The following is a 22,378-nucleotide window of genomic DNA, read 5'->3' on the forward strand; positions in this document are numbered from 1 at the left end:
CCTTGGCAAAGAGGCAACACATAGCACACACACTGACACTGTAGGGACCCAGGGACTGATACCTCTCTCTGACTTGCACATTCAGTAAAAGGGATGACAAACATGACACTACCTGAGCTTTACCATGTATAGGGTGTGTACTATGTGCATCCAACATAGTCAGCCCTCCAGCACTGTCCTCAATACTGGCCCAGCAACAAGGTAAGTCACCCTTCTATCAATTACTGAATGGAGTAGTATGTACTCAGACTTGTATGTATGATAAGGATGCAAGCATGCAAGAGAATTGGGTGGCTGAATGGGATAGCAACAGACAGCTAAATGAGACAGCAGGTAATTCATAACAAATGCTGGTGTCAACATACTAGGCAGCACTACACAAGGTCACAACCCCCACACAGTACATGTGATGGTCTAAAGAACTGTGGATGTCAATAGGTCACACACATGGATGTCTATGAGGGTCACATACCCATCACCAGCCTCACCCAGCAGGACAGGTGTAGATGACCATGAAGAAAGGCTGGGCTAAGGCCCCCAAATGATGGCAATCATGAACAGCCCCCCACCAGACCTACACAGACATACTACAACAGGTCTGGCAGTTACATTCTAGTTCTGAAGGGCAAGAAGTCTGAAACTGAAATACATGCCATTAAGATCTAACATATATACTCTACTGATATGCCCCCTGTATGTATGATAGGTCACAATACAATATGAAATGGAAGCCAACAGAGTAACCAAAATACCAGTACAATCATTTCAAATGTTAAAGTCTGCAAGTGTGCACCCCCCCACAATCTCATGTAGAAATGCAGTAAAAGATGGCCTGCAGCACTCTCAAATGGCCTACAGTCCTCTAGCAAAGGCCCGTGCCTCACCCATAGTGCCAATGTACAGAATGCCAGGGGTCAGCTAACAACCTAACACAGTAAACAGAAAACAAATGTAAGGCCATGTTGACAAATGCCAGTAGCGTGCCTCCCCATGACCTACTGCAAGGACTGTGGATCAGGCCATAAATACTACTGGGATAAAGGCTCAACTATAGGGATACCTCTGAGATATTGCTTACATAATCTTAGGTGGAGGAGAGAATAACAGAGGGGGTGTGTGTAGAAGCATGGATTCATGGAATGTGTGAAGTCTGAAACTCTAATGTTCACCCATACTACTCCTGACTGCAAGCCCATGAATGAACAGCCACAAAACTGTTTGTAAACCACAACGTGAATGTAAAATGACCAGATATATGAGTCCTACCTCTGGATAACCTGGGTGTATCTGTATAGTTGAGAGGTATGGCCCCAGCACGATATGGCCATTCCTTGCAGTTGAGAAAAGCATAAGGAGTGGATCCCTAGCCAGCATACTAATAAGGTGCTGGACCATTTACACAGAACCAGCAGTCTATTGTCTGTAGCTACCCCTCCACAATGGCAGGTGTGTGCCAGAATGTGTAGTCTATATGCCTCAGAATATTGGTCTCAGCTTCATTCATCTTGTATTTCCCTGGTAAATAACTGAGCAAAGAATGATATCTGTCAGTAGTTGATGACATGATACATCACAGTGTAAAACAGTACATATATCAGAAAATCTATGCTACAACCAAACATGTCACACAAGCAACACAGACAGTAATAGTTACAGTATCTGTATGTTAAGCTCATTGTGTTTCCATATTGGTAACCTACAGTTTGCTAGGTGTAGCTGTAGCAAATAAACCCTGAACTGGAGTTCAACCCACCCTGGAATGGATGCACACACTCAATATAAAAGCTCAAACTGGGCATGCTCCTACACTTAGAGAAATGAAGCCCATGTCCACAACACAGTGGACTACAGATATTGGTTATTCGCAGCTGTCTGTGCACACACACCAAATTGTACACCATTGATACTTCACACACACACGCACATTGGATAGGAATACTTACACATATCTAAGGCCAACATAATATAATATGTCAAACATAAACACACACAGATGTGGGGAAGAGAGAGACAGTGACAGAGAGAATCCCATTATGAGGCCTGTCCCACCCACTACACATCCCATTGGTCTATATCACATGATGTGCTGATGTCATTCTCCATAGAAATACCTTTGGTTAGACCTCAGCCCTACAGTCTCAGTGGTGCTTGTGATAATTGTGTAACACTACAGTACAAATAGGTATCCATGTAGCAGTTGTAACCTCAGTCCTGTCAAATGTAAAGTTGTGTGTGTTTCTATATGAATGTGGTTGAGGCCATTCACACTCACTAAACTTCCCTTACCCTCCTTTAGCACTGCTGTTGATGTCACTCACCTTCAAAGATACCTTTGGAAAGCTCTTTAATATATAAGCTCTGTGGTGCTTGCGATAACTTTGTAATATTATAGTGTAGCAAACTAGCTAGGTAGGAGTTCCGATCCTGGCAACTGTGTAAATGTGAGTGTTTGTGTGAGAGGGTGTGTGTGTGTATCCTTGTAGAGACCTGATTTTGTGGTCATTCACACTTACAACACTTCCCTTACCCCTCGTTTAGCACTGCTGCTGATGTCACTCTCCTTCAAAGATACCTTTGCACACATTTCTAAAATGTAAGCTCTATGGCCTGTGCAATAAATGCAGAACAATGTAGTAGCAATATCTACATAGGTAGGGGGTTGCATCTCATTCCTGGCAAGTGTTTGTGTGTGTGTATATGTCTGCACCTCAAAGATTTTGGCCCCATTTACACCCAGTACACATCTCAGTGTCTGATTTTAGCAGTCCTGCAGATATCATTCACCTTAGAAATACCTGTTGGCAAACCTAAACCACGTACGAGCAGTGGTGCATGTGGTAAATTTGTAACCATAATGATCTGAAAAGATAGTTAGGTAGAGATTTGAACCTTACTGCTGGCAAATGTAAATATGTGTGTAGGGTAAAATGTTTTGTGGAATTGCTCACCCACTACATCACCTGATGCCAGTATTTAAGAGAGCTGGTGATGTTCCTCACCTTAGAAGTACCTTGGGACAGCATTCATCCTATAAGCTCCGTGGCACATGTGATAAATGTATAACACTGTAGTAGCAATACATACCTAACTAGGTAGGGGTTCAAGACTTAGCACTGGCAAGTGTGTGTGTGTCTGTGTGTGTGTGTGTGTGTGTGTGTGTGTGTGTGTGTGTGTGTGTGTGTGTGTGTGTGTGTGTGTGTGTCTGTCATCCGTATCCTGTGTGATTGTGTAATAACAGGATCCATTGGGAGGTGGGTTTTGTTAAATTATTATGTTGAGGACCTAGTATATGTCCCAATATTCACATTACAAGGCCAACAGTTGTCAAACACTGTAGAGGTTGGTATAGACAATCTGCAGCCCTAAATGTCTAGTGCCATGTGCAATGACTATGTGACAGTTTGGATTAGTGAACAATATAGGCAACCCATCTAATACTCAGAGACCACTCTCCACCCATGAATCATACACAAACACACTTGGCTAGGCAACAACCACTATACTGGTAGTTCCCCTGCATATTGCTTCACAGATAGTACCCACGGTGTGATTGCAGTGAACTACATGCCTGCTGACCACAGCAGTGCCACTGACATCAGAAAGTACTTTGATGTGTTATATCTCCTGACTGTGTGTTATCCAGCAAGTAAAAGGACATGGCACCCTGTTCCATCCCCTCATTAGCCCAATCAATGTGTACAGTGGCCCTTTTGTCATGTTCCCCACTGGACGCGTGCAACAACTGTAGAGTCTGCAAATGTACCCCACAAAAGGAATACCATGCCTTATACACATGTCCTGTATGGACAGACACCAATAACTCCAATGAATACCCATATCATACTGTCAATATAGGTGCAATCACTACCTCGGTTATATAGCCAGGTCTCACTAAACAAGTTCAGGAATGCTGTATCAAAAGATACCAGTCTGCCCACACAACATGCCCCAGAGACCTCTAGCACACTTCCATACTTCAAAGAACATGCATGTGGGACATGTGCACAACCCAGACACTGTCCATGTTATGGAATATAGATCACATACATGGAAAGTAGTGCAATTCACTGGCCACCCACAATAGAAATCTGGATGAGTGGATGGAGAATACAGTACCCACCCCTGGGGACCACTCCAGTGACTATACTCCTGAGCCACACTGGAGACTATTTTCATGTGGCCTGATGCCAGGGTACTTCCTTGGGCTAGCCTTGTAGAGCCTTCAGGCCCATGCATCTATGAAGCAATGAATCTATGGATCTCAGTACTGGCAAATGTGTGTGTGTCTGTGTGTGTGTGTGTGTGTGTGTGTGTGTGTGTGTGTGTGTGTGTGTGTGTGTGTGTGTGTGTGTGTGTGTGTGTGTAGTAATCCCAGTGTGTTTGGTTGATGAATATCCCCTGTGGCTGTAGTTATTAGCAATTGGAAGTGTGTCTAAACCAGAACATGTACCATTCTCCATTCTACAACAGATTATATAAATCAACATATACCTATGTACAACCCTCAGCCCTATAATCTGTGAGGCATATGCGATTACCATCCACATACTGTACCCTGCCTATGACATGGTGGATGTGTTACCACACTGCAATACTCCATTGTCTTGCTGCAGAGCCACATCCTGGTGACACACAGATGCCTAGAACAGAAATGGGATACAACATGTGAGAACACATTCACTCAGCACTTCACTTGTTGGGAGAGAGAGGGGTAAACCTGGCACTGAAGTTGTTTCCAAGACTGTGGCCAATATCTGTTGTCTCAGCATAGGTATTAGCATTGTGCAGTAACTCGCAGCACTTGTGTTTAATGCTGTGGAGGTTGTTGATATAATTATCAAAGGCTGTTATGACTGTTGTCAGTGTCTGCTGCATCTCTGCTGCCATAGATGCCTGTCGGGGATTCCATGAGGGATCCAAAGTTGTGTTTGAGGCTATTAAGGGAGTTCAACAGTCATGGGGCACCACCTTTCCCTGCAACAGTGTCCTCCTTCTGATGTACTCTTTACTAATGGCAGGGGACCATCACATTGTCTCCCAGTGTTTGGAGGACAGTGTCTTGGTACTGTTGGCTCTGGCTAGTACCATGCATTCATGTACCTGTTTGTATAGTGCCTATGTGTATGATTCCACAGTCATGCAGCTATTTCCCATTTCCATGGGTGCAGTGAAGGCATTCAATCCTGTTTTTATGGCTGCAAATTCAGCTTTGGAGAGGTTTTGCCAGGTGGTTATCTTTGTGGGGGGGTGTGGCTGACATATTGAGTTCCATGTTGATTACAGTCTGTGTGAATCTCACCATACAGGGATTGATGTCTGTGGATGAGCAACAGTCCGATATTTAAGTGGTCAGCATAGCTCAAGGGTGTTGCATCCTCTACCAGGGGTCAGTATGAGCTAGTCTAGGGCACTGGGAATGATGAATCCCATTAGTTTTGTGCCACTGTACTAGTTCTTGGCTATTCCCCAGGTGATGTAGGGGTAGTTGAAAAATCCTACTATGTCAGTGTTGTGTTGCACCATCATAGATGGCAGTGTGTTGAGGAATGTGCATTGACAATCTAGGGACATAGATGTGGACCCATTGCAGGCTATGGTCTGGATTGCACTATCACCCCAAGGCAGTTATACTGGAAATATCTCCAATGCATTATGATGGGATACTAGTCTGGAGATGTTCCTATCCATAATGAATATGGAGGCAACACCACCTGTGGATGTGTGGTGTGGTCAATGTTTGGGGGCAGACAGCTGTTGAATGTGTCATAGCTTGATACTGCAGGTCTGTTGTCTGCTGCTGTGGACCACCTCGCCATTACAGCAGACATGTGTCCTCCACTCCAACGACTCCTATAAGTGACTGTATCCTGACAGTTGGATGTCCACTGTTGAGCAGCATGACTCTCAAATTGCATACATATGTAGCTGTTATGGTGGTAATAACATTAAGAACACTGCCTAGTAAAGCACGATAAGGGTGGCAAGACACTTTGCCAGTACCTGGCAACCCAGCGGTGACATATGTAGAACATCCATGGCAAGTCATTAGGTTCTGTTAATCATGTCATCCCAAGCAGAGAGGTTCTGGATCCCCTGAGAATGACACATAACACATAAGCCAATATTGCAGTCAATCATCTGTTGATAGTACTGCAGCATCATTCTGGGTGACAGTGATACACTGCCTAGGGCTACTGTCACACCTGCCTGGACCACACAATCAGAGATTTCAACCATGTCCCTGTCATGTATTCCAGGGAGGTGTGTCCCAAGTCATTCACACCCACATGGACATGAAGTGATACTCATAGTTGTTGTGTACTGACATGACTGGCTGTGTCATGTGTCAGATGCTGGCATGTGAGATATTTGGATGTTACCTTCTCTATATTTAACTTAGTGAGTGGGATGTGTGCCCCTCAGTATTGATCACTGCATTGTGCAATATGGTTAGTTTTAGGAGCTTAGGTTGGGGGCACACTGTGTAGGTTAAATATGTGTCGCTTGGCATATGCCATGTTGCGGTTTCTGATTGAGTGTCTGCTTTGCTGGTCTGTGCTGTTTGGGTAAATGTCCATTGAGTGCCTCTGGGAAAGTGGGTGTGTGGATTTTCACTGTATGTCATGGTTGTCAAAGTGGGTGTCATGGTGAGCTTCATGTTCCACATGGTGTTGTGCAGGTGTTGATGTTATCCTCTTGACCTGCTAGTTCAGTCTTTGCTGGAGAGTGCATATGTCCACATTGGGTGATATATGGGTAACCCTCACAGGTCTGAGTGTTTGGAATTTAGAGGGGAGGGTTGTCTGTGTACATGAGGCAGTTGCAACAGTGCCCCAAAATGGACAAGTGCACCAGGTTAATGGCTAAAAGCACAGATAACTGCCCTTCAAACATGCCAGGAGGGGTGGGCATAACTAGTAAGCACTAGGGCTACATCTGTGATGAATGAGTACTGCTGATGGCTACCAGTTGTGCCACACTTCTTGATACAATAACCTGGTGAAGTGCCAAGCCATAATGCTAGTTGAAGTGCAAGACAGAAAGAACTAGCATGATGTATGGGTGGAACAGAAGGCAGACTGTCTACCACCTATAATAATTTACCACAGTTGTGCAGTTATCAGCAGCTTTGGTAAAGGGTATATTCAGTAAGCCTGTAGTGCATGAAGTAACTGTGTAACACTGTAATAAACATACCTAGATAGGTAGGAGTTCTAATCCCAATACTGGCAAGTGTGTGTGAATAATGTACTGTCTGACTCATACCATTTTTGACCTGTGTACTGCCCTTTACACTTCTCTTCACTCCAATTTAGTAGACCTGTTGAAATCATCCACATTAGAAGTACCTTTGGAAGAGGTGGAAATGTATAAACTCTGTGGCGTGTCTGATAACTGCATAGCACTGTAGTTGGAATACCTAAGTAGGCAGGCATTCTAATCCCAATACTGGCAAATGTATGTATATGTGTGTGAATCATGTACTGTCTGTTTCATACCATTTTTGACCTGTGTACTACCCTTTACACTTTCCTTCACTCCAATTTAGTAGACCTGTTGATGTCATCCACCTTAGAAGTACCTTTGGAAGAGATGGAAATGTATAAGCTCTGTGTTGCATCTGATAACTGTGTAGCACTATAGAAGGAATACCTAGGTAGGCAGGAGTTCTAATTCTAATGCTAGCAACTGTTTGCGTGTGAGGATCATATCTTGTGTGGCTTATACCATTTTAGTGTGTATACCATACATAGCTAGTGACCATGTCACGCTGCCATTACTATATATATAGCGTGGTAACAGCATCTGCCTCACTTGCAGCAGGTTAAACCATTGTACAGTCCTCTGTACAGATGTGTCTGGAATATCCATATGTTTGAAACTATACTTTGTCAGAAGTGGTCTGTGTGCCATAACAATGCCCATGTATGTGATATTATAGCCAAATAGGCCACGGTGAGTGTACTGACACATATGGCAGCATGAGGTGTCATACCTAACTGAAACATCATGCTGATAGGACATCTGATGCCCTCACAGGTGGCCAGCCTTATAGGTGCAATACATGAGTCCAGCTGCTTGGTTTTACAACTGAACTGTACATGTTATGGGTCACATTAAAGGCTGGAAGAGGTGTAGACTGTTATATTGTGGTCCTAATCAGTATGTAACAGGAACACCTTGCATTTTAAGGGGGGTATTCACAATTTATATCCACTGTATACCAGTAATGTGTCACACATGACCCTACCATAGGCCATTTGTCCAGCACAATTTGATGACCTCTGTTCAGACATCTTGTTGTGAGATATGCTACAGGAATGTTGAATTCACATCACATAGGCCCCGGTGGTGTCCACTGTGACACAATACATTTAACCCCAGTACAAGTGAACATGCACAACAAGCACTATAGCTATTACATAAAGCAATAGAGCTATAACTGATGGTTGTGTGCATGATAAATTTCATGCATTTCACATGCCTGGGCTATTGCCTTGCAACAACAGAAAATTGTCATACTCACCATATTCATGCTGCTATTCCATATGCAGACCACAGGGTCCAAGGTAGTTGTGAGAGGGAATTATTGTCAGCAGACGCACATGTGGCTTTGGTACAGGATGGATTCAGCATGTCTGCACATCTACAGTACTAACAGCAATAATACACAATGTCCTGTCCTCACCATAGATGTGCACCTCTGTGCATTAGAAAACCCCATCCACAACTGCAGTCGGACCTGACACATGCATCTAGATACAATACAGATACATGTATGTCTGATACGTTAGTGTACTAATCCACACTGAGCCCTTACCCGCATGTTCCTCATCCAGTGTGTGTGTGCACCCCACCTCCACAATGCTTCCCTCAGCATCATGGCTTGTGTGTTCAGCATGTGGCCCAAGTGTGGTGAGGAGCTCCTCAGTGGGTATCAGTGGGGGCTGGATGGCTGGACTCCCACCTGTGGCTAGCCGGTCCCTCGCTACAGCAGCAGCCCATTGATGGGCATGGTATTTGAGGTTGGTGGTCCGATGCTGCACATGTTCATAGCATCATTTACCCTGTGGACCACATTGTCCCACAGGGCAGTCCTCTCCCGCACATTTTCTGCTCTCCATACAAATGACAGGGCATAATGTCCAGTCACATATTGGGTGATGCTGTCTGTTTCCTCAACAGAGAATGCTGGTAGGAGAGCACTGTGCATGTTACCTGGAAAACATAAACAGGAAAAAGGTGACAGGACCTCATACAGTTGTCAAAATGCACATCAATAATAGATATTACTTGCAAATAATTCACACTACACTGAAACCCACCAAGCTATCATGGCTATAGCAGCTTGCATTACACTCCTGTCCCTGAGATATCTTATTCCCCCCATTGTTGGACACTTGATTGCATAACCCTCTATCCTCCATTCATTTCTGTGTAGAGGGTTGACAGTGGGCATCTTCTATGTGGATGGTATGTGGATGGTGGCAGGTCTGTGTTTGACTGTGGTGTGTGATGGAGCTCTGAGCATATGCCTGAGTTCATGTAGGAGGCAGACACTGATGTTATTATGCCCCATGGAGATATGCTGTTGTTGCCATCAGTGGGCAATATGTACATGCTCACCATTGATGAGGGGAGGAGTGTGGTTGATGTACATATCTCCCTGTACAACTGGGGTGGACAGGGTGGTGATGTTCCCACCTAACCTATGTGATGCAGGTTGCCTATATCCACTGCATGTGTGTATGAAGTGTTCTTTATCCCCAGTACAGGGTGAATTGTGTTGTTTCATTTGAGACTTACAATATATGTGGAGACACAGTTGCAATTGTCCTTGATGGTGTAGATATGTCCGATTCATTGTCACCGTCAGCCTAACAGGAATTCACCTGTGAACTTACATGCTTGCTCAGATATAGGTGGACTTGCTTCAAAGTTGTTGCTGCACCTATGTGTCCCTGTAGAGCCACTGTAGGAACCTATTATGTGGTTTGTGTATTGCTGCTGTCCACCAAAGGGGATTACTTTACCTTGGTGGAGGCTGGATATGCAGGTCAGGTACTGCTGTGTCCATATAGCTACAGTGGATATAAAGGGGACACACCCCTATACACTGCCTGGTATTTGTGCAATTTGAACATGACACCACAATAACTCATTTCATAACAATTCCCACCTCTAGTGTGACCTATAGCCTGCACAATTCAATTGAAAACATAACAATTGGGTCTGTGAAAACATATGGAAATAATACTAAGTACAATAAGCCAGTTGAATGAGTGTGCACACCCTTAAATTTATATGTTATGTATGCACCTCTTGAGATGGTTACAGCATTCATCCATCTTGGTCTGGACTCTAACATCATGGCACATCTTCACTTGGCAATGGTTGGTCACCTTCCTAGAAACACCTTTGATTGTATTTCAATGGAATTGTATAGATTAGGGGTAACATAAAGATGAGAAACATTATGAAATGATCATCTGTGGTCTGATTGTCATACAGCACACATACCTGGCATTTTAACAGGGGTGTGTACACTTGTGATATCCACTGTATATAGGTGTGGATATAGCTGGTAGTAGTAGGCTTGGACAGAGGGTCATAACACAGGTGGACACTTCTCTGATTAATAGCTGAATACCATGCCTACACTATTACCCATATCAGTGTCAGGGCACTGCAACAACCAGTAACTGTACACATTTCTGTCTGTTGTATGCACTGACACCGATATTACACACATGTGCAATATGCACAGCCTATGCATTTGAATGCTTGAAACCCATGTGATTTAGTTTTGTGCCTTCCAGCTGAACATAAACATATATTCATGTGCTCAGGGGATACCTGGTATACATTTCTGTTGTATGTTAGTATGGCACACTGTAGTTACAGTCTTGCCGCTCAAGCATACTTCTCAACCTGTTACAGCAGTACATCTGGACAATGGCACACATAAATGGGTGTCAAAGGGGACATCACTATTGATACTGTATTAATATAGCTACACCATACATTAGTACATTGATTGCACAGTAGGGTTTGACATCACTGTGATAACCTGGAAGATGTCCAACAGTCATAAGTAGGCTATTATGTTACAATGTCATTACTCACAGACCTGCCAGTGGTTTGGCTGACATAACACAGGTATATGTGTATGTGACTACAGATATCAGTCACAAATGTGTTTATTCTCCAGCAGAACACTGTACAGTTGAATGTTATTAATTCAATATATCACATGCAGGTCAACACATGTCTGCAACAGTACTTTACTATGCACATGCCCTCTATAGGCATCTTAGCTTTACAAGGCAAACATGTGTCATTCTCATAATCACAGGTAACATGGATATGGAAAACATTCCATTAAATGGCCTAGCAGTGGCACAGTCACAACTGTTTGACAGACACCCTTGTGTTTGTCATATATGAGCTGTCTTTTCCCAGGGTGAGTCAGGCTTCTGAGCTGTGATCCCACCTCACAACCTCTCAGAGCATCACGTCTGGACAATGCCTAAAATGATGGGGGGATAAATAGGGACAGACTTTAAATATTCCTGTTACAAACATAGGAAGTTCGTAGAATGATACATTTAGCATTATGGTGAATATTTTTTAAGGATGTGGAGTCTTAAACTCAAGTGTTTCTCATTACCTCATGCCTGCAATCCTCAGCTATTTGCCAGAAAAGTACAGAGAAACAGACAAAAATACATGATGGTAAAATGTGGACATTCTGTGAAGATCTGTACAGTCAAGAGGTATGACTGTGATATCCCCCACTGCAGAGATGGCCAGATACTATGGCCATAGTAGCTGTTTAGATGGACATTAGTACAGCATGTCATGTTGGGACATATATTCCTGCAAATCACATTTCTCATTATTACAGACTAAGTACTACATTCAATTACTTCCTTACATGTTTCACTTACCTTTTTTCTTTCTTCTCTTTTCTACTTTATGTTTCATTTATCTATCTCTCTCTATCGCTCTCTCTCTCTCTTTCTGTGCACTACATGGATAGAGCTGGTTTCAGTAGGTGGCAGCATGGCTTTTGTAGGTGATGCTCATGACCAGGTGATGGCCTGTGCATCTATTGGGGTTCCTCACTTGCTAATTGCATGCAGAGCAGCTGTGTAGTTCTTCCAATAGTCAATGTTATGGCAACACACTCCAATAAATGAGTACTCCATGTGGGCATTGGCCCTTTCCCCTACTTGTGAGGAAAACATCCTGGAGTTGTGTGAGCTACTACCTCTTACACCAAGACATGTGGAGAGAAGCCAACTAAATGGTGGGGAAGGTTCAAGACTAAGGGGCAGAATGTGAGTATTGCTGTTATATGTTTGGAATACTGGTAGTTTAACAGGGTTTATCTGCACATGCTACTTTTGCATGAGTTTCAGTCTGACAAAATTCTGTCTCTGCATAGCTTTCAACTGTAGGGCCATCCACATAATGGCCACAGGTTAGCCTGTTATGTATGGGCTGTTCCCCAGACAGGTGTTGTCCTTGGCAAATCAGTAGCATACTCTGGTGATTGCATTATGTAGATGGTAACATCTATTTGTTTTTCTGACTTTATATCCCCTCAGAAAAGATATGTTACAAGAAACCCTGTAACACCAGCAACCTTCTAAGTGTATAACAGTAATATTACATGTATGGCTGTGTATTTGGGCTTCTGTCCACCAATTATTTTGTCCGGATATCATACAGTAGTAGGTGGATAGGTATACTGGTCTATCATTATTTAGTGCTGTAATCCTGCTGAGAGGAATGGCTTGGAAATGTGTTGAAGTCTGTACATACATAGGTTCATAGGTAGGTACTAAGCTATTGGCCCAAGGGCCTAAGTAAGCCTAGCCAACAAGGTTCCCTGGCTTACGTCACCCAAGAAAGTTATTTTCCTGTGCCCCTGTCGAGCAGAGCCACAGAGGTGATCCCTGAGGTGTATTTCCTATTTCCCATCCACTCATCAAGATTTTTCTTGAAGAGTGCTAATGAGGAGCTTTGCTTAACATAGATGGGTAGCTTGTTCCATAGTATGGGAAGTCCCTGGGACAGGAATCTATCCCTCCAGCATGTCCTGTTTATTATGGTTGCAAGGTTTAGGTCCCTAGAGCTTGTAGCTTGGAGGGACTGGGATTTCCTTAAGTGTAGAATGTCCAACAGCTCTAGATTTGACATAGCTTTATATGTTGGGCAGAGATCACCTCAGAGTAGGCGATATGCTATGAGTAAAGCTGGAGTTTTTTGAGATGGTCAGTGTAGGGCATCTGTTTGAGGCCAGTAATCCTCTTTGTGAGGTACTTCTGTGGCCTTTCCAGCTGCTGCAGATGTTTTGTGAGGTACATTCCAAAAAGGACATTGTACTCTATAATGAGTATAATGTGTGTCGAGTAGAGGGGAACAATGACCTTTTATTTCCTGAATGAGAACCCTTTTGTGATGAGGTGTGCCATGTAGAAAGATTTCCTGACTACTGTGGCAATGTGATTATCAAAGGAGAGACTACTGTCCACCTGGGTCCCAAGGTCTCTTATCACACATTCGGCATCAAGTAGACTGTCACCTATGTGGTAGTTCATGGGTACAGAGATTTTACCAAAGGGGATGACTGCACTTTTTGAGATTGAGCTTGAGGCCATGGCTCTGACACCAGGCATCTGTCTCAGTGAGGCCCTTCTGTAGGATGTCCACATCATTTGGGGACTCGACTATGGCTCCTAGTTTGCAGTTATCTGTGAACTTCATTAGCCAAAGGCCTTCTGTGTTAGCCTGTACTTCAGAAACATAGATACCAAACAGGAGAGGTCCCAGGACTGAACCCTGAGGTACTCCATTTGTCACTGATTTGATGTCAGATTTGGAGTCTGCAACTTTTACAGTGTGGGTTCTGTCAGTAAGCCAGTTGGCAACCCATCTTGTGATGTAGGGATTTATACCTAGTTTAGTGAGTTTAGCTATAATTCCAGAATGGGGGATGATGTTGAAAGCCTTGGCGAAGTCAAGATAGGCTGTGTGAACCACCTAACCCTCGTCTACGGCTTTGGTGACTGCCTCAAAGAAGTTGATCATGTTCAAGAGGCATGCTCTGCCTTTCACAAACCTCAACTGGGTGGGGTTCAGAGTTTGGAGGTTACCAATGTCTTTGTTTATGAGTTCCATGATCATACGTTCCATGGCCTCACAGACCAAGTTCATCAGGCTAATAGGGCAATAGTTCCCGGGATCAGTGGTAGCTCCCCCTTTGTGGAGTGGGATAACTGTTGCTGTGCACCATTCAGTGGGCACAAAGCCTGACGTGAGGCTATGATTGAACATGGTGCTTAGGTGGGGAGCCAGTTTGTTATGAAGTTCATGTAAAACGCAGCCTGGGATGTTTTCCGGTCCCATGGATGCTGTGTTTTTGGCTTTAAAGAGTGCAGCTTTTACCTGCGTAGTTGTGATTATAGGGACTCTGCATTCTTTCTGTATAGATATGGGCCCTTTAGGGAGTGAAAGGGGGATAAAGTTAGCACTGAACCTGTCTTCCAGGATGTTGGCAATATCCATTGGTTCTGTAATTTTCATGCCATTGTGCTGTAACTCAGAGCAGATCTGGGTGTTGCCACTAAGATTCTTGACATATCTATGGAATGCTTTGTGGTTTCCACTAGAATCAGTGGCAACTTTGCTTTCATAGCTAGCTTTGGAGGATCTTATAAGGGATCTCAGCTTCTTACTGAGGCTGACCAAGGAGCTTCTCCACTCATGGGATTTTACTCTCTTTTGCAACAGTTTCTTCCTTCTATTGTAGAGTTTGTTTATGTTGGGTCTATATTATATGTTCGAAGTTTGAAAACTTAGAAGGTTAAATAATCGAATTTAAATGTTCAAAGTTTCAAACATCGAACACATAATTTAAAAAAAAAAAATGGAACTTACCTGACTAGTGTAGGCAGGGGGCAAATGCGGTCTCGGAGTTGGTATATTTAAAGAGTGGAGGTGCAGGGGGGCTTGCCCCCCTGCCTAGAGCTGTTAGTTTTGGGTTTGGGGTTTCTTTTTTATTTTTTTTGCATATGTTCAAAGTTTTATAACTTTGAACATTTAAATTTGATGTTTTAATGTTCGAAATTATAAAACTTTGAACATATGATATAGACCCATTTATGGCAGGGGGCCACCAGATTGACTTCCTTTTTTTTGGAGGATAGCTTCTTGGTTCTGTTTGGGATAGCACGATCCATGCATTCATGTAAGTGCTTATAGAGTGCATCTGTGTAGGATTCAGCAGTCGTAACTGTATTGGCCGTCTGCATGGGTGTCATGAAGTTCCCCACTTCTGTCTGAAGAAGCATGATGTTGGCTATGGAGAATTTTTTACCGTGGTTTCCTTAATTGTGGGTGGGGGCGGGATGTGGATATCTAGAGCGATTAGCTTATGGTCGGATCTGACCAACGAGGAGTTGACTTCAAGTGTGGAACACTGGTCACTCATGTTGGTAATGACTAGGTCTAGGATATTGTTGACCCTGGTGGGGGTGTGGTTAAGTTGATCCAGGGCATTGGAATTTAAGAATTCCAGAAAGTGTTGAGTGAAAGAGTTGGTACATGAATGGTTTTCCTAGTTAATGGTGGGGTAGTTGAAATCAACCATTATTAGGGTGTTTGGTTGAACCCTAATATTTTCCAGTATATTAAGAAAAGAGAAGTGGTAATCCTGGGTCATGGTGGGGGATCTGTAGCAAGCTACAATTTGGATTGCAGTTTTACCCAGAGTTAGTTGCACTTGGATAACCTTAAATGCATTATGCTGAGCAACTAGCCTGGAAGTGTGGATATCCTTAATGAATATGGACCCACCTCCACCTTTGGCATCCCTGGCCAGGTTAGATGGCCAAAAGGTGTGGTATGAGTTATAGCCAGGTAATGCAGGGATGCTCTCTGGAGGCTTGAACCAGGTCTCAGTCACTTCACCAATATTGATGTTCTCCATTTTAAGGAATGCCTCAAGAAAGTGCATTTTGAGATGTAGACTTCTAGCATTAAGTACATTACCTTCAGTTTTTGCTTGCCTGTTCCTGTTACGGTCATGAATTTGTCATTTGAACCTTGCCTAAAAAAGGCACTATAGGGGTGGCAAGAGCCTTAGCCAGTATCCGGAATCCCAGGGGTGACAGGTGCAGGCCATCTCTGACAAAGCATCATGGTCTGTCGACCATGTCTTCCCAGGCAGACAGATACTGGAGCCCCTTAGAATGACACCAGAAGCTTAGCCAATTGTTGAAGTCAATCATATTGTCCTTGCACTGCGGTATCATTCTGGGTGATGGCAGGATGCTACTCAGGGCTATGGTCATACCTGCCTGGGCTAGTAGATTGGAGAGCTCTTCCATGGCTCTTTTCATGTAGTCCAGGGAGGTACATCTCAGGTCATTCACACCAACATGGACAATGATAGAGTCATATTTGTACTTGTTGTAGAGTGATTTGAGTGCTTGGGTTATGTGGCGGATCCTGGCACTCGGCAGGCAGCTGACAGTAACCTTCTCTTTGTTTAGCCTGGTGAGTGAGATATCAGTGTGTCTGACTATAGAGTCAACTATGACTAGTGTGTTGGGTATGTTGTTTTGCCTTATGGGCTGTGGTTGACTGGCACACTGTGTCTGTGAGTTATGTGTCATTTGGGTTGTGTTGGGAGGTGGAGGTTGCTTGCGTTTCTGCTTTTGAGGTCTCTTATGCTTGAGCAGATTATTACTGAGAGACTCCACGAATGTTTTTGTGTTTCTATGTGTGGATTTTGGTGGTGTAGGTTTAGTAGGACTATGTGATGAGTGTGGTGTGGTGCAAGTGTTTACCTTCTCCTCTTGACTGTTAAGTTCAGACTTGGTTGGTGAGAGCTTAACCTCCATTTTGGCTAGATAAGTGCATCTCTCACAGGTTGTAGTGTTGGGTGGTAGGAGAAGAGGGTTGTCTGTGTACATGAGGCAATTGCTACATTTCCCCAAGATGTCCATATTCATCAGATAGACAGGAGAGAACACTGGGAGCTGACCCTTGGACATGCCTGAATAAAAAACTATTTTCCTCTAGACAAGTGAGGAAAGTGAGTACAAAAACTGTTTTCCTCTAGGTAATAAGGAAGGTGAGTGCTGTACTAATTTGTAGCTTATTTAGTTCTTACAACACATTCTGAACAAAGTGCTGAGCATGAATAAGCAAATTCAAGTGCTAAAACTAAGAATCTGTGTCTGAACTAGACTAGTTACAGGAAAGAAAAAAGTGCAAATATGGGCTTTTAAATCAGAAAATTGAGAGAGATGGAAAAACTGCCAAAATGGCCAATAACTACAATTTCTGGGCCAGAACCACTCCTTATGTGGAAGATAGGTTACCTAGTGATTACCACTCCCACTGATAAGCTAACAGGCTTCCCTCTAACACAGCAGGCTTGGGGGGCTTGGCAGCTTAAAAACATTCCTGGATATAGCAACTCTGTATCTGGACTAGACTATTTACAGGAAGGGCAGGAAACAAGCGTAATTTTTTTGTTACAGTTAAGCAGAACACAGGGAGGTTCTAACAAAGTTTTTTCTGTAAAGGAAAGGGAGAGAGGAGAAGCAGAAGATAATTCAAGGTTAGGAAACTAAGTGGGGTGGCCTTCTCAAATGTTCTCTCTGTATTGGGTAAAATGAGCTAATGACACTAGACTGGGAGGAGTGTCCCAGATCAAATTTACGGAAGGGGCATGGAACTACAAAGCCACCAAGTATAACAGCAAGATACCAACAGGAAATAATCAGCCCTGCCTAGTCTTGGGCTCAGGACCCTGTACACCATAGCCACAGCAATGTACCAATACTCCATCTGAGTTGGTGTAGAGAGAATGCTCTTAGATGGTCTTGTAACACATTTTATGTGGGGGACAGAAACACATGTTTTAAAACTAGGCTATCAGAAAATGTCAGACATATTACTGATAAGAAATATGTCAGTTCTGTAGCTGTACATTTGAATAAATCTCACCATGGGGACAGTAGTAGGTCTCAAGGTAAAGTTTCTGAAAATGTCTGTTCCTCAGTGTGATGAAACATTCATAAAAGGACAATTGTTATGTATAAACTCAATGTATTAATATTAACTGTGATACTTTATCCCGTAGGGGGTAAAATGACAAGTGTAAGTGGAGGAGGTGTATTCAATTATGTAATTAGGTGTTAATTGCTTCTTGTGATTAAGGCATGTGTTTCAGGTAATGTTTATTCCTTGAAGGCTTTGGCCAAGACATCAGAGTATAATAAACATGTGTGAATTACTGGCTGTTTGACTTTTCTTTGCTATGTTCAGACATTTTATTTGTTTTGCTAAGAGGTTGTTGTATGTTTGGCCATTGTGTATGGGCTATCATAACTTTGTACCAGTATAATGTTCACTTACTTATTTGGACTGTGGGGGGGCAGATGTGCATGTCATAGGTTCATAGCTTCATAGGTTCATAGGTAGGTACTAGGCTATTGGCCCTGCTTTTGTATCCAACTGTGCATACTGCCCCAGTTGTGGGTGGTCTATCAAGCGCATATGTCTGTATGGGCATTTTGGGACATGTATGGATATATATATATATATATATATATATATATATATATATATATATATATATGTAGGTATGTATATGTATGTTCATATATATTTATATATATATGTGTGATGTATATGTATATATGCATGTATATATACATGTGTGTGTGTGTAGATATATATATATATATATATATATATATATATATATATATATATATATATATATATATATATATATATTAAGGTATAAAAACTCTCAGATCATGTGTGAAGAATACTAATACATCCGACTTAAACACTTCAAAATATAGAAGAATAAAAAATAAAAAACACGAAGTACCAAATTTCAGGAGCAGGTATAAAGCTTTCGTTCTTTATTAGTGTGAAGAACTTCATCAGACAAAACAATGAACATTGGAGCAGTAGTTAAATAAGAGTATGCAAGCAACAAGCTGGCCAATAAGAAAATACAAGATAATCAATATTATTAATACTACTTTAAAAGATCCAATAAATTCAACTGGTTGCTTGGTTGTTATGGAAACCAACCTGAGGAATGCAAGTAGTATATTCTTCTTCTTCTTCTTTCGGCTGCTCCCATCATGGGTCGCCACAGATCAACTGTTTCCATTTCTTCCTGTTCTCTGCATCTTGCTGTGTCACACCAACCACCTGCATGTCCTCTCTCACCACATCCATAAACCTTATCTTAGGCCTTCCTCTTTTCTTGTTACCTGGCAGCTTCATCCTTAGCATCTTTTTCCCAATATACTCTGCATCCCTCCTCAGCACATATCCATACCAATGTAATCGAGCCTCTCTGGCTTTGTCTCCAAACCTTCCAACCTGGGCTGACCCTCTAATATACTCATTCCTAATCCTGACCATCCTCATCACACTCAGTGCAAATCTTAACATCTTCATCTCTGCCACATCAAACTCTGACTCCTGCCATTTTGTCAATGCCACTGTCTCCAATCCATATAACATAGTTGGTCTCACTACCCTCTTGTAGACTTTCTCTTTCACTCTTACTGGTACTCGTCTGTCACAAATCACTCCTGACACTCTTCTCCACCCACTACATCCTGCCCGTACTCTCTTCTTCACCTCTCTTCCACACTCACCATTACTCTGAACTGTTGATCCCAAGTATTTAAACTCATCCACCTTCACCACCTCTACTCCCTGCATCCTCACCATTCCTCTATCCTCCCTCTCATTCACACACATATATTCTGTCTTAGTCCTGCTGACCTTCATTCCTCTTCTCTCTAGAGCATATCTCCACCTCTCCAGGGTCTCCTCCACCTGTTCCCTACTCTCACTACAGATCACAATGTCATCTGCAAATATCATAGTCCACGGGGACTCCTGTCTGATCTCATCTGTCAACCTGTCCATCACCATTACAAATAAGAAAGGGCTAAGAGCTGAACCTTGATGTAATCCCACCTCCACATTAAATGCATCCGTCACTCCCACCGCAGACCTCACTGCTGTCACACTACCCTCGTACATATCCAATACCACTCTTACATACGTCTCTGACACTCCCGACTTCCTCATACAATACCAAAACTCCTCTCTAGGCACCCTGTCATATGCTTTCTCTAAATCCACAAAGACACAATGCAACTCCTTCTGACATTCTCTGTATTTCTCCATCAACACTCTCAAAGCAAACATTGCATCTGTAGTGCTCTTTCCTGGCATGAAACCATACTGCTGATCACTAATCATCACCTCCCTTCTTAACCTAGCTTCCACTACTCTTTCCCATAACTTCATGCTGTGACTGATCAATTTAATCCTACAGCTCTGCACATCACCTTATTCTTAAAAATCGGTACCAAAACACTTTTGCTCCATTCCTCAGGCATCCTCTCACTTTCCAAGATATATTAAACAATCTAGTTAAAAACTCCACTGCCATTTCACCTAAACACCTCCATGCTTCCACAGGTATGTCATCTGGACCAACAGCCTTTCCATTCTTCATCCTCTTCATAGCTATCCTTACTTCCTCCTTGGTAATCCACTGCACTTCATGATTCACTATCTGCACATCATCCAACCTTCTCTCCCTCTCATTCTCTTCATTCATCAGCCCCTCAAAGTACTCTTTCCATCTGCTCAACACACTCTCCTCACTTGTGAGTATGTTTCCCTCATTATCCTTTATCACCCTTACCTGCTGCACATCTTTACTAGCTCGGTCCCTCTGTCTAGCCAATCGTTAGAGGTCCTGTTCTCCCTCCTTAGTGTCCAACCTTTTATACAACTCATCATATGCCTTATCCTTAGCCTTCGCCACCTCTCTCTTTGCCATGCATCTCATCTCTTTATACTTTTGTCTACTTTCTTCATCTCTCTGACAATCCCACTTCTTCTTCACCAACCTCTATCTCTGTATACTCTCCTGTACATCTTCATTCCACCACCAGGTCTCCTTGTCCTCCTTCCTCTTTCCATATGTCTCACCAAGCACCTTTCTAGCCATCTCTCTTACTAGCTCTGCTGTAGTTACCCAGCTATTTGGTAACTCTTCACTGCCACCCAGTGCCTGTCTTAACTCTTCCCTGAACATCACCTCACAATTACCATTTTTCAATTTCCACCATTTGATCCTTGGTGCTGCCCTCACACTCATCCTCCTCTTCTTGATCACCAATGTCATCCTACAAACTGCCATCCTATGCTGCCAAACTACACTTTCCCCTGCCACCACTTTACAGTCTCCAATCTCCTTCAGACTGGCCTTTCTACATAATATATAATCCACCTGTGTGCATCTTCCTCCACTTTTGTATGTCACCCTATGCTACTCCCTCTTGTTAAAATACGTATTCAACACAGCCATGTCCATCTTTTTCACAAAATCCACTACCATCTGACCTTCTGCATTCCTTTGCTTAACACCATACCTACCCATCACTTCCTCATCACCTCTGTTCAGTTCACCAACATGCCCATTGAAATCTGCTCCAATCACCAGTCTCTCACCCTTGGGTACAGTCATCACCACTTCATCCAACTCACTCCAAAATTTTTCTTTCTCATCCATCACACCCCCAACTTTTGGAGCATATGCACTAACAACATTCATCATTACACCATCAATTGTCAGCTTCATAAACATCACTCTATCCAACACTCTTTTCACCTCCAAAACACTCTTAGCATACTGTTCCTTCTGGATAATGCCTACGTCATTTCTCCTCCCATCCACACCATGATAAAACAATTTTAACCCGCCTTCGATACACCTAGCCTTGCTCCCCTTCCATCTTGTCTCTTGCACACACAATATACAAACCTTCCTTCGGTCCACCATATCAGCTAGCGCTCTTCCAATACCAGTCATACTGCCAACATTCAAAGTTCCGACCCTCACTATCACAGTCCTAGCCTTTACCTGCCTTTGGCCATGCCTTCCGCCTCTTCTCCTCCTTTGGCCAACAGTACCCAATTTCTGCCAGCACCCTGTTGGCCAACAGTACTGGTGGCGACATTGTTAAACTGGGCCTCGACCAATCCGGTATGTATATGTGTACTTTTGCCTGCATGTATGATTTGGAATGCAAGTAGTATATAATCATTATAATATTTATAACATAACTCTAAGGGAAATGAGGGAACATTAAAACAACAGTTTAAGCAGACAACTGTCAAGTCAGTACCAAATTAGCATATCCATTTTAACGCACATTTTATATTAAGCATTTCATTAAGACCTAGGGGTGATTCAGCATTTAATCTGAGTTGCCAGCAGAGTTCTTTAACTTCTAAT

Source organism: Protopterus annectens, chromosome 10.part0 (genome assembly GCF_019279795.1).
Source record: "Protopterus annectens isolate FY-2018-M chromosome 10.part0, PAN1.0, whole genome shotgun sequence".
Lineage (NCBI taxonomy): Eukaryota > Metazoa > Chordata > Ceratodontiformes > Protopteridae > Protopterus > Protopterus annectens.